Raw genomic sequence first — 13368 nt, 5'->3', positions numbered from 1 at the left:
GGGGTTCCATTTGGGTCTCCCACATGAGTGTAGGGACCCAAACACTTGGGCCATTTTTTGCTGCTTTTCTCAGATCATTATCAGGGAGCTGGATCTAAGTGAAACAGCTAGGAGACAACTCAGCACCATATAGGATACTGACATTGCAGGTGGTAGCTTTAGTTGCTATGTCACAACGCCAGCCCCAGGAATATGTCTTTTTAGCTACATCTCACGTGGTCTGAAGACTAGGGCCATATACTTCTGATTCTGTATTCTTCCCCAAATATGAAAGTGAACCAGGCAGGGCTCCTTTCCAACCACCTGACGATTGGACAAAACACAGGTGCTCCCCTGGTTCCCAGGCTGTATAGGCCTTTACACTTTAATCCTGTTTTCAGAGAGCTTGCCACCTGCTCCTGCTTGCACATCACCCACACAGTCAGTGACGGAGAAGAACTGAGAACGGCAGCAAAGGCTCCTGTCTTCCATCCCTATCAACAGCCTGGAGCTGAGAATGCTGCACACTAATTAGTACTATTTTCTGCCTCAGCTTTTTAAAATGCTGTAATATTAACACCTACCAAAATAATTTAGCTCTTGGTGGCAGTGGGCTGTCTTTCCCTCAAAGCAGCACTAATAGAGGCTGCAGAAATTCTGCTGCACAGCCAAAGCTAAGTAGCCTGTGAGTGTGCATCTGTGTGTGTGTGTGTGTGTGTGTGTACTCCCATATGCACTTACACATGCATGCATGTATTTACTTGTAATGTGTCATGTAATTTAAATAACGCAATAATTGGAAAGTGCTAAGATGGGGGCCTTGCGGTAATAAACAAATGGGATATTTTTCAAAGTGTTGTGTAGGATATTCTCCATATGGCTTTTCAGATTCCTTCAGTTTCCTGCACTGAATCCATGCACTGCCTAACTGCACTCTCCCATCCTCTGGCTCTTGATTGGGCTTGGCCAAGGGAGGCACCAGCAGGATATGGAAGGATGAGAGGATGAGGATGGAGGGTTCAAAGTATTCATCCCTCTGGCTCCCTGGCTGCCAAACCCTGGTTTCTACAGGTAGCCTTGACTCTTGTTGGGTGGCTCCGCTTCCAAGGCAGATGGCTTTATGGGGTTCCAGAACCTTACTCATTTACTCTGGCCCTTCAGGCCCTTCAGGCCTGGGGTAGTAGGGTGGTGGTATCATTATGATGTGCAGGTGTAGTTGATTCTCAGCTGTTCAGCCTTAAACCTGCTCATGTATTATATATAAAGGTTCTCTCCTGGGACCCCAGTAGAAAAGGACTGGTTTTCCTCCAGGTTTTGACGACTATAGGGAGAGGGGGATGGATTAGAATTAAGGAAGATCCTGAAACAATGAGACTGTCCTCTGGTCTAGAATATGACTCCAGCTGCTGATAAGGCAAATTGTCCCTCCCCAGCTGTGTGCTTTGGGGAGGCATACTGTACTTATCCTCCAATGTAATACAGTACCTGTTCCACTTACTAATTTTCCACCATCAGTTCTACTATCCTTCTGCCCAAACACCTGCATTTTCACTCCTCTAAAAGTTAAAAATAAACCTTCTCTTGGAAAATTCACTAGTGTGAGTCAGATTTCCCCACTAACTCTTGTTGACTTATCCCTGGAGATCTCACCCCTATTCATGTTTACATCAGCATGTCTAACTATGGAATGCATGTTTCTATATGTTTTATTCTGTATGTTCTTCATTCTCTTTGAGGGTCATGCCATCTTGGTTTCACATTGAAGAGACTAATGCCAAGAGGCAATTCTGTCCAAGGTCACTAGGTTAGGTGTAGGGATAGGGTCTTGGTTGAAGTCTTTTAGAACCCAAAGTTTGTTACACATGCATGAATGTATGTGTACATTTTGAGGACTCTCAAGGTTGCATCAAAGCTACTTAGCCAGTTAAAGCAAGAAGTAATAATAACAACAACTGGGCAATTCAAACAATCCTTGATCCATGTCACAGACTGATGCAAGTCTAAAGGGAGAGCTGAACAACGAATGGGAGCCCATGACGAGGTTCCATGACCCTTCTGCCTGGACTGGTTGTTCTTCCTCCCGTCCCTGGATAGCTTCTCCAGTAAAGTTGAGCTCCAGTCCTAGTTTCTTGGAAGTCTGTCTAAGCTCCCTGACTCAAAAGAGGCCCCAGCTTACACTCCCACAGCACTGATCATATTCATTTTACACTGGGTTTTATAATTGTCGGACAGCATTTAACTCCCTGAACTAGGCGCTGAGTTCTCTGAGAGCTGATCCTGAGTCCATTTGTGCACAGCTGTTTCTTCAGAGAAAAACACTGTTCCCGGGACACTGTAAATCCATGAATAGGAGGGGTCTTAACATTTTTCATAGTCCATGTTATGAAAAAGTGTGAACTTAAGAAATGTTTTTGCTTCAAAATCAATTTTGTTCAAATTCCATTTTTCCACATTTTTAAGTACCCTTATATTTATCAGATGGTTCTTGGTTGAAATTAGGATGCTGGACCAAATGACTCTTGAGGTTACAGTCTTTTGATCCTAGAAATACCTACTTCCTGGAGCAAAAAGTGAGCTCTGTCAAGCTGATCCTTCTCAAGACATGAAATTTAGATCAAAAAGTAGATCAAACAGTGTGGATTTTCTGATTTGCCACTGAATGACAAATGAGCTGAGGATACCCAAGCAGCTGCTGCTGTCTGCTGAGCTAGATAACAAGCCATCTGAAAGCAAAGGAAACGCTTGTTATGCTCATCCTTGGGTCCCCCAGGCCCTGCACAGGCACTGGCGCACTGATTGTAGATGCTGAATTAGTGTGTTCTTGCACAAATGAATTACCAGCGGCTAGAGCAATAAAACAAATGACCCTCCACCCCTCATTTCTCAATGCATACTTCTCTCCCCTCCAAAATGCTTTCAGGAGTCACTGAAGCAAGACGTGGAATAATGTGGCCCTCTGGCTAGTGGTATTGCAGAGAAAGCGATCAACAAAACAGCACACCATGTGGCACCACCCAAAATGAGATGGCTTTAAGGGAAAAACTATGATACATGCTGGAAAGATGAAACTGCAAAAAGTGTTGTTTTCTTTTTGTAAACCAACTAAGCCTACAATTGTATCAAAATACAAGGAACTACTATTGAGCTTTTTGGCTATAGCAACATAAAAAACTATGTCATGTAAAATATGCTCTCTTTATGTAAAAATGTGTGTGTGTGTGTGTGTGTGTGTGTGTGTGTGTGTGTCTACAATGCATCCTTAACATACATAGATGATGCTTCCACAAATGTCCTTGCTTCTGGAACAGTGTGACTGGATCAGACAACTTATTTTAGCTGGTATCAGAAGCAACATGCACCATAACTCAAAAATCCTTAGCAGTTATCAAGAAATCTTGTTTCGCTAGGTTCCATGAATCAAATTATTTGAGGTATTTTGATGTTAAGAGTTTTTACCTGATGCCTTACAGGGACACCCTGTGGTCCTTGTTGTCTCTCAAGAAAGGCTTATAGCATTGAATTAATTTTGCTGCCACCAACAATGAAAATGGTTTATTGAGGCTTTCTTAAGTTCACTTGGAATAAATATATTTGCCGATGCAATCAGTTAAGAAACTGAAGAAGAAATCTTGGACTTGAAACAAAATTATGAAATAATGATGGTAACCTTCTAAGAAGAAGAGAGATCACACAGAGACAAAGACATGTTTATGAGAGATTCAGAGGGTGGGGGGAGATACAAATGATACATCTACAAGCCAAGAAACCCCAAGGATTTCTAGGAGTCACCAGAAACTAAGAAGAGACAAGAAAGAAGTCTTGCCTACAGCTGTGAAAGAAAGCCACATTTTAACTGATCTGGAAGGCACAAGATGGGCCTCCCGAGGAGCCACTGAGCTGAGAGACTGCATAATGCACCTTGGAAATAAGGGACAGTGGACTGTTGGGGAGAAAGGGAAGACACCTCAGGCAAAGTGAAATGAGACAATGAAGGAGCAGATGGTCAGACATGTCTCCTTTCTCCCTCCTGTGGGCTTTCAGAGGCATGTGTTCTGGCAGGTATCCCAAAGGGATCAAGATTTCCAGTGACTGTATCTATTCAATGCCATTCATGCTTCCTTCCCCTCCTTCTTAAACCCCCTTTCACTTAGGCATGTACCTCCCAAAGATGATCTTTGTTTTTTACTTTTTAAATCTATTTATATAATTAGTAGATATGGTTTTCTCCCATGCATCTTGTATTTTCCATAAATTAGTACAACAGCATGCTAATTCTCTTCACAGCAACAAGCTTAACATTCTGTTATTTAAAGGTATTATTACATAGCTAGCAGAGAGGGAAAAAATGGAAAAACTACTATTACTTAGCAGTATAGACATGAGCTGTAAACAACAGGTAATTCCTGGTATTCTATTTCTGATTTGCAGAGTTGTGTCTGTGTGAGAGACAGAGAGAGAGAGTGTGTGTGTGTGTGTGTGTGTGTGTGTGTGTGTGTGCATGCTTTGTGTATTAGTTGTCACAGATCAGAGAGAACCTATAGGGATTTTTTGTTTTGGGGGGGGGATTGGCTTACTTCACTGGCATAATGATTTCTAGCCGGGTCTACTTTTTGCTAATGATCAGATTTCATTATTTTATGGTGAAGTAAGATTCCATAATGTATATGTATCATTTTCTTTATCCAGGTATCAGTCAATGGGCATCTGGACTGGTTCCAGATCTTAACCATTGTGATTTGTGATGCTATAAACACAGAATTACAGACAGCTTTCTCATAAGCAGGTTTCATTTTGTGTGGATATAGTTCCAGGACTGGGATGGCTGGGTCATAGGGCAGACCTGTTTTCAAATATGTGAAGAACCTCTACACTGTCTTCCATAATGGTTATGCTATTTTACATTACCATCAACAGTGGGTTGGATAGTTTTCCTTCCACATCCTCACTAGTATCAACATCTTCTTTTTTTTTTAATTCTACATGTTAACTGTTCTCACCGTGGTGAAGTGGAACCTCATTGTGGTTTTTATTTGTATTTCCCTGACAGAGAACCTGAGTATTTTTATATGCTTATTAGCCATTTTAATTTCATCTTTGGAAAGTACCTGTTCATGTCCTTTGCCCATTTCATAACTGAATCTGTTGTTTTGCTGTTTCTGGAGTTTCTGGAGTTCTTTGTAAATTCTGGATATTAGCCCTCAAAAAGAAGCACTGGCATTGTAGTCCATAGGCTGACTTCTAGCAATCCCTGAGAACACAGAGTGGTGGAACTTGTCTACAAAACTTCATGACAATAATGTGAAATTGCATAAATCATCATATGCAAAACATTTGAAAGATGTAAGGCACTACTATATAGTAAATAATACTATTAGATGGTGTAAGCAGGTCATGACTTTGAGACCAATGTTAATGAGAATTATCTATCACATCCATATCCAGTAGGAGTAACATTACAATTGCATATATATCTCACTTTAAAGAAAATAAAGAAAATAAAAGGAAAGAGTAGCATCTCTAAGAAATCATTAGTCAGGAAAGGACCTGAGACAGTGAATATGGTTTTTGTCAGGTCTTGTTTCATAAATGTTTTACTTTTAGATCTCATAACAGAGAAAAACATCATGTTCCTCTCCACCTAGACAAAAATAAGTATTATTTGGTTTAACTCTGTGAATACATTGGTTGTATCCATTACAGATACAGCTAAAGCTACCCTGTGTAAGAATGTGCTAGTCACCATTCTGTGTTCTTTATTTTCATTACCACATTGAGCCCTCACTGCAACTCCCTAAAATGAAATATGAACTTTAATACATATATATGTATTATATATATATACACATATATATATGTATATATCTTTCAAAGGTTTAAAAGATAGTGGGAGACAGAGACACACACACAAACAAACACGACACCCACACACACACACAGATACAGACGAACCTTTTGAAACTTTTAGCTTCTGAAATATGAGGGTGCTTCCAAAAATTTGTGGAGAAGGAATTTTATTTTGGTGCAGAAAGTTGTGAAATTTTATGTGCATTTAAGGACTTTTGTAAAAGTACATGAGAAGGCAAAACCAAGATAGGTCAAATAAGATGCTGAAATGATCTCTTCAGCACAACACCATTGTTTATTTTTATTGGAAAGTCAGATATACAGAGAGGAGGAGAGATAGAGAGGAAAATCTTCCATTCAATGAGTCATTCCCCAAGTGGCTGCAATGGCCAGAGCTGAGCTGACCTGAAGACAGGAGCCAGGAGCTTCTTCCTGGCCTCCCAAGTGGGTGCAGAATCCCAAGGCCTTGGGCTATCCTTGACTGCTTTCCAGGCTAGAAGCAGGTAGCTGAATGGGAAGCTGGGCTGCCTGGATTAGATCTGGTGCCCATATAGAGTCCTGGTGTGCATAAGGCGAATTTAGCTGCCCTCTTCTTGTTACAATTGTAAGAAAAGTCACATTGAAGGAAGCGAGAAGAAAATAATTTTCCATGTTACTCATTTCCTCATTCCAAGAAAGTGTAGTGTTGGAGAGATATCATTTGCTTGGGAGAAGGAGAGCATACTGAGTGCAGAGCCTTCTAAAAAACACCTTCAGGGTATATTGAAGGGCAAAATGAAGCACCAGAAACCAACCATCTAGAAATCAAAATGTCCGATGCCTAAGTGATGATTTCGATATGGCTGTTTTGAGCAACTGCTAAGAACTTCAAGGAAATGCAGGCCAATATTTCAACACCATAATAGAGAGATTTGATAGAAGTGATTAAAAAAAAATCAAGCATAAATCCTGCAGCTGAAAGTCATTGACAAAGCTAAAATTGTGAGTGATGCCGTTGGTAGTGGGATGGGTCATACAAAAAAAAAAAGAGAGAGAGAGAAGCTCAGGGCGCCCAAATGTAGGCATTTGGGGTAGAGCTAAAGGTGTAAGAAAAGAATAAACATGAATGAAAAAGATGATGAGAATGAGGCATGAGGCATACCACGAAAAGAGCAACAACTCCAAGTGTTCAGAATCAAGAAAAGCTTAGCTTTTTAAAAGCATATTTAAAGAGATAATAACAGAAAACATTTCAAATGTAGAGAAAGATACAAACTATACAGGTACAGGAATATCAGTGTTCATCTTTCAACCAAATCAAGTCCACTCACCTTGTAGTGTATTGTAATCTAGCTCTCCAAAGACAAACAGAAAGAGAGGAATTTCAGAGACATAAGAGAAAATAAGCAAGTAACATACAAAGGAGTCCCAACTCACATGACTGCTGACTTTAGAACAAAAAGCTTAGTGACCCCGAGGGAGTAGGATGGGATTTTATAGTAAACAAAGGGGTAATACCATTCATGAAAACTGTACCCAGAAAAGCTATTCTTCAGATATAAATAAGAAATAAAATCATGCCCAGGAAAACAAAAGCTCAGAAAATATATCACCAGTAGCTCTGCCCAATAAGAAATGCTAAGGTAAATTATTCACACTGAAAGAAATGCTAAACAGTAAGAAGAGAAGTTCACAATGCAGAAAACTCATTGGTGAGAGAAATAGACAAATTCAGACTGCTATAATAATGAAAACAGGAGGTGCAAGTAATTTACATTTTTAATGGCCAGAGTAAAATAAGTTATAAATACTACATTAGAATGTTGAGAAATGGGCATTTTTATGTGGTGATAAAGGGTTTTTGTGGCCTAAGAAGTTGATTAGTACTCATTGGAATGGGCAGGAACAGGAACTGGGCTTGTGGCTGAAAACACCTAGACTAATTGGACTCATCTGTAGCCAATATCCTGGCTAAATGAAGATGTGGGGAGAAGAGTATATAAGGCAAGGTGAAGGAGAAATAAAGAGTGACTTCGCAGAGACTTCTACCATCACTGGTCTCCTGTCGGTGCTTCATCCCCAGACTCTCTCCCTGTCCACGTTACTGGCTCTGCTGGTCAGAGCAAAGGGGGAAACGCCATCCAAGAATACTGTATTTATCCAGAGGAAGTGTACAATAGAGAGTATCGTATTGAGATGTGAAGACACAATATAGTATGCATCTCTCCTCATGCATAAAAGAGGGACTCCCAATGAAACCGTTAATATTTGTATATTGACAATAGGATGCTGAGCTTTCGAACATTGCAACATTTTTCATGAGAGATCATATGGTAGATAACCAAAGGAGACTTAACTAATTTAGAATAGTGAAAGTTATATGGGACATCTTTTGTGACCAAAATGCCATAAAACGAGAATCATTAACAACAAAAACAAAAAAACAAAGGAAACTTTGAACTATACAAATATATGGAAGTTAACCAACTTAATTCCATTGGGTCATGAAAGAAATCAAAGATTGAAATTTTTTGAAACAAATGAAGTGAACACATCATACTGACAGACCAAAAACTATGGGATATTTTAGCAGCCAAAGTCTGCATCAAAAAATAATGATCTAAGTAAATAAATTATTTGTGTTTTCCTGGGATTAGACAAGCAAGGAAAAAAAATTAAATCCAAAATTGGTGGAAAGAAATGAATGATTAAACTCAGCACTCAGGGCACACATGTTGACTCAACTGGCTAATCCTCAACCTCCAAACATGGCATTCCATATGATGCCAGTTCATGTCCAAGCTGCTCCATTTCCAATGCAGCTCCCTGCTTATTGTGTAGGAAAGCAGCAGAGGATGGCCCGAATCCAGAGGAGGTCCTGGCCTCCTGACTTTGGATGGGCTCAGCTCTGGCCATTTTGTGAGTAACCACAGGACGGAAAATCTTTCTGTTTCTCCTTCTCTCTGTAAATATGCCTTTTCAATGAAAATAAATAAACCTTAAGAATATCAGCATAAATAAAAGACACAGAGACTAAACACACACACACATAGAAATGAAAAGCTAGTCTTTGGGAAACCTGACAAACATAATTAAATTAACCAAAAAAAAAGGAGAAAATTGAAATATGAAGAATCAGAAATGAACGTGGAAACAAAATACACCACAGAAATCCTAAGGATTCTTAGAAATTCCTATGAACAACTAAATGACCACATATCCAAGGAAATAAAGAAAATGGACAAATTGACACAGTATTGAACTCCTTACCAAGAGGAAATCATAAAGCTACTAAAAATGCAGACTTTAAAATATGTTACAATATATAAAGTTTAAAATATTTTACAGGCATGGCATGGTAGCCTAGGGGCTAAAGTCTTCATCTTACATATGCCAGGATTCCATATGGGCACTGGTTCCTGTCCTGGATGTTCCACTTCCCGTCCAGCTCCCAGTTTGTGGCCTGGAAAAGCAGCAGCTGATGGCCCAAAGTGTTCGATCCCTGCACCCATATGTGAGACCTGGAAGAGGCTCTGGGCTCCTGGCTTTAGTTTGGTATAACTTTGGCAGTTGTGGCCACTCAGGGAGTGAATCAGTGCATGGAGGATCTTCCTTTCTGCCTCTCCTCCTCTCTGTATTTTTGCCTTTCCAATAAAAAATAAATAAATAAATAACCCCCGCCCCCCAAAATATGTGCAGTACAGTCTTTAAAATATATTACAAAGCTATGGTAATTAGAATGGCATGGTATTCCTGTATGTCTTCCTTGGAGAGAAGTCTACCTAAATCCACTGCCTGTTATTAAATTGCATCATTTTCTTTTTATGGTATTGAGTTGTCTGAGTTCTTTTTACATTCTCAGTATTAAACTTGCCTCAAATGTATAGTTTCCAAGTTTATCTCTCTTTCTATAGGTTGATTTCCGTTTTGTTGATTGCTTTCTTTTCCTGTGTCAAAGCTCTCTAGTCCAATGAAACTCCCTTGGTCTACTTTGCATTGTTTCCTGGGTTTTTGTAGTCTGATACAGAAAATATCTGCTCATTTCAATGTTACACATTTTCTTCCAGGTGTTTCAAGTTTCAGGTCTCTTATTCAGATGATTTATCTGTTTTGAGTTGATATCTATACCTGGTGAGAGATATCAGGTTTTTTTTTTTTATTATTCTGCATGTGGAAATCCAACTACTCCAGCACCAATTATTTAAAATACTAGCCTTTTATCAATCCATGCTTTTAGCACCTTTGTCAAAGATCAGTGAGCTGTGAATGTGCGGGTATACTTCTATAAACCTGTTTTCATTCATTTATGGCTCTTTTTTATAGAAGTTGGAGGTTATCACATTGATTAAAATAAGCCAAGCCCAGAACACAAATATTGCTTGATCTTATTCATAGATGGAGTCTAATAAGTAGGATTTTTCATGAAGTTAAAAAAATACAACTCTGGTTAGCATAATCTGACAAGTAAAGCAGATAAAGAGAGAATAAGATAAATATATACCATGCAATACTATTCAGCCATAAAAATGAAATCCTGTCGGGGGGGGGAGGGTGTAACTAGAATATCATTTTGCCTAGGGAAGTAATCTAGTCATGAAAAGACAGCTAGTATGTACGTTTTCTGATAATGTAGCAGTTCATACAGAGTATAAAAATGTACGGACATGAAATGGTCGTGTTGGGATATGATGCTTACTAGCACTTACTAGCACTCCTGGGAACTGAAGCCTTCCTAAGTTTTACTTATTGAATTTGATGGCTAGTGACCAATTAAGTCTGGACTATAGGGTGGATTACAAATATGTCTTCACAAAAAATGAAGAAAGGAGAAGGAGAGGAATGTTTTGGGGGCGAAAAGCAGAGTGAGTGTGACAGGAAGTAGAGCAGCTGAGACATGAATCAGTATCTGGGCACACGCAAGGAGAGGACTGAGCCACTGGTCACTGGTCACCTTGCTGGGTCCCAACCTGCTGTTTTTTTTTTTTAAAGATTTATTTTTATTATTTTTTCATTGGAAAGGCTGATATACAGAGAGGAGAGACAGAGAGGAAGATCTTCTGTCCGATGATTCACTCCCCAAGTGAGCGCAACGGGCCGATACTATGCCGATCCGAAGCCAGGAGCTTCTTCCGGGTCTCCCACGTGGGTGCAGGTTCCCAAAGCTTTGGGCCGTCCTCGACTGCTTTCCTGGGCCACAGGCAGGGAGCTGGAAGGGTGCAAGGCGAGGACTTAACCACTTGCGCCACCGCGCTGGGCCCCCAACCTGCTGGTTTTAAGAGTATTTTCCCTGGAGAGTGTGCTTGTAACATATATGTGTGCTCATTAAAGCTGTAACATGTCACTTGAAAATAACATGTTTGTTAAGAAAAAGGGTTTGCATCACTTTAATTCTTTTGTTTAGGATGTACTATGGATTGACAATTGTTTTGAATGACTTAACATTTAAATGTCACAGATTTGGGCCCACCGAGGTAGCCTAGTGACTAAAATCCTTGCCTTGCATGTTCCAGAATCCCATATGGATGCTGCTTCTAAACCTGGCAGCTTTTTGTCCCTTCCAGCTCCCTGCTTGTGGTCTGGGAAAGCAATTGAGGACAGCCCAAAGCCTAGTGACCATACATCCACGTGGAAGACCATGAAGAAGCTCCTGGCTCCTGGCTATGGATTGGCTCAGTTCCGGCATGTGCGGCCACTTGGAGAGCAAATCAGCAGACAGATCTACCTCTCTCTCCTCCTCTCTGTTTGACTTTCCAACAAAAATAAATAAAATCTTTTGTCTAAAAAGTCACTGATTTTTCAGAATTGCCTTTTTCAAATAATGCTCTTGTGCTTTAATTGGAGTTGAATGGATCTAGAAAAGGTACTTTGTTTAACAATGTATAATTTTCCCACATAATAGTACATTTAATTGTTAGTGTTGTAGCATGGCTAGTAAAGTTGATGTTTACTGGGTCAGCATCCCATACTGGTCCTGGTTCATGTCCTGTAAGCCCCACTTCTGATTCACCCCCTGACAGTGACCTGGGAAAAGCAGAAGATTCTTCCTCTGTCCCTCCATTTCTTCCTTTCCTCTAATTATTTTAGGAATTCAAGAATTCAAGGTTACCACTCCCACTGGAGAGCATGAAAGCCAGGACAGAGGCAAGGGTGGCTAGACAGAAAGGCACCTGCCAGTATGTGTGTGGGCTGGATAGGGAAGCTAGTTGGGTTGAACTAGGCTTCAATGCCCATCGACATGGAAAAGAGATAATGGGATGTAGGACAGACTGAACATGTCTGCGGTACATACTGGCATGCATGGGAACCAGAGTAGGGCGCAGGCCTGGTGGGGGTTATGGGGAGTCACCCCAACTAGGCTACAGCTCCCACTGGTTTGTGTGAGGACCAAGTATGAAGTGGGCAGCATCAGGCTGGACTGCAACACCCATCAGTTCGCGTGGAAGACAGGGCAGGAAACAGAAATGACCCAGCAATTGCAACAACCAGCATGTGCATAAGCTGATTGGGACAACGGACTGTGTCAGACCCCGTACTGGCAAATTCACACACGAATCAGGTTTGGGATCATCTCAGATGAAGTTTCTTTGGAGATCCTTCCAACTGAACTGCTGATCTCAGAACCCCAACCATGAAGAGACTATGTCAGCCAGTGGATTCTGAATAGGTTTCATCACTGTTGGAGCAGCATGATTGGCAGCAGTTCAGACCTGTTGAACTCTCAAAACTGTTTAAGCAGAACTCTCAGAGCGTGCCTCACATTGGGGACCTAGGATGGATGGGAGGCTGGGTGAGGCTTCTTCCTTTGTTTCTCCCCTGATCCCAAAGACAGGGAAAAAAAGTGATGATGTAGCGTGGAAACAATGGTCTTACCCAATTTTCTGTAGCCCTTGACCCTTTTGCCCTAATCAACTAAGCAAGATTATTAAGAGAAAAGAAAAAGGATTCAAGCAACTTCCTCAGAAAGAATATATTTTGGTCACCAGCTATGAATATAAATAAATAATCATATTTTGGCAAGAAGTAACATCCACACACAAAACATCACTTGTCTGGCTTCTCAGAAAGTCATGAAAACACTTGCTGGTTGACTATTGAGCGTAACTCGAGTAACAAATTACCTTTAAAATTTTTCTTAGTGAATTGAACATTTCATGGATTGCTCTGATAGGTTACGTAGGAGACAATCCAGGGAGAAGATGCCAACATGATGTCACAGCTGTAACATAACTGGGACATCTATTTACACTGAGAATTATTGGGTGTCTTTGTAACTCCTCAAATCACCTACTGTCCTCCTCAGTAACTTGTTCCAACTGACATTCATTTACGTTTCCCAAGTCAAGATAGATGTTCTTCCTGTACATTCTTCGCTTTATTTCTCCCATCTTCCAGTGACAACGTGAGAGAAGAAATCAGAAAATTTGTACTATCTTCCTGTTTCACTGCCTAAAATCTTATTAAATTCCACATGTCAAGGTATTGAATCCCCACCTATCCTGCACACTAAATATTTCCCAAAAGGTTAATGCTTTTTTAAAAACATTTATTTTTATTATTTTTTTATTG

Source organism: Ochotona curzoniae, unplaced genomic scaffold, assembly GCF_017591425.1.
Source record: "Ochotona curzoniae isolate NIBS_2020 unplaced genomic scaffold, NIBS_Ocur_1.0 contig_4754, whole genome shotgun sequence".
Lineage (NCBI taxonomy): Eukaryota > Metazoa > Chordata > Mammalia > Lagomorpha > Ochotonidae > Ochotona > Ochotona curzoniae.
This window is presented reverse-complemented; position numbering follows the sequence as displayed.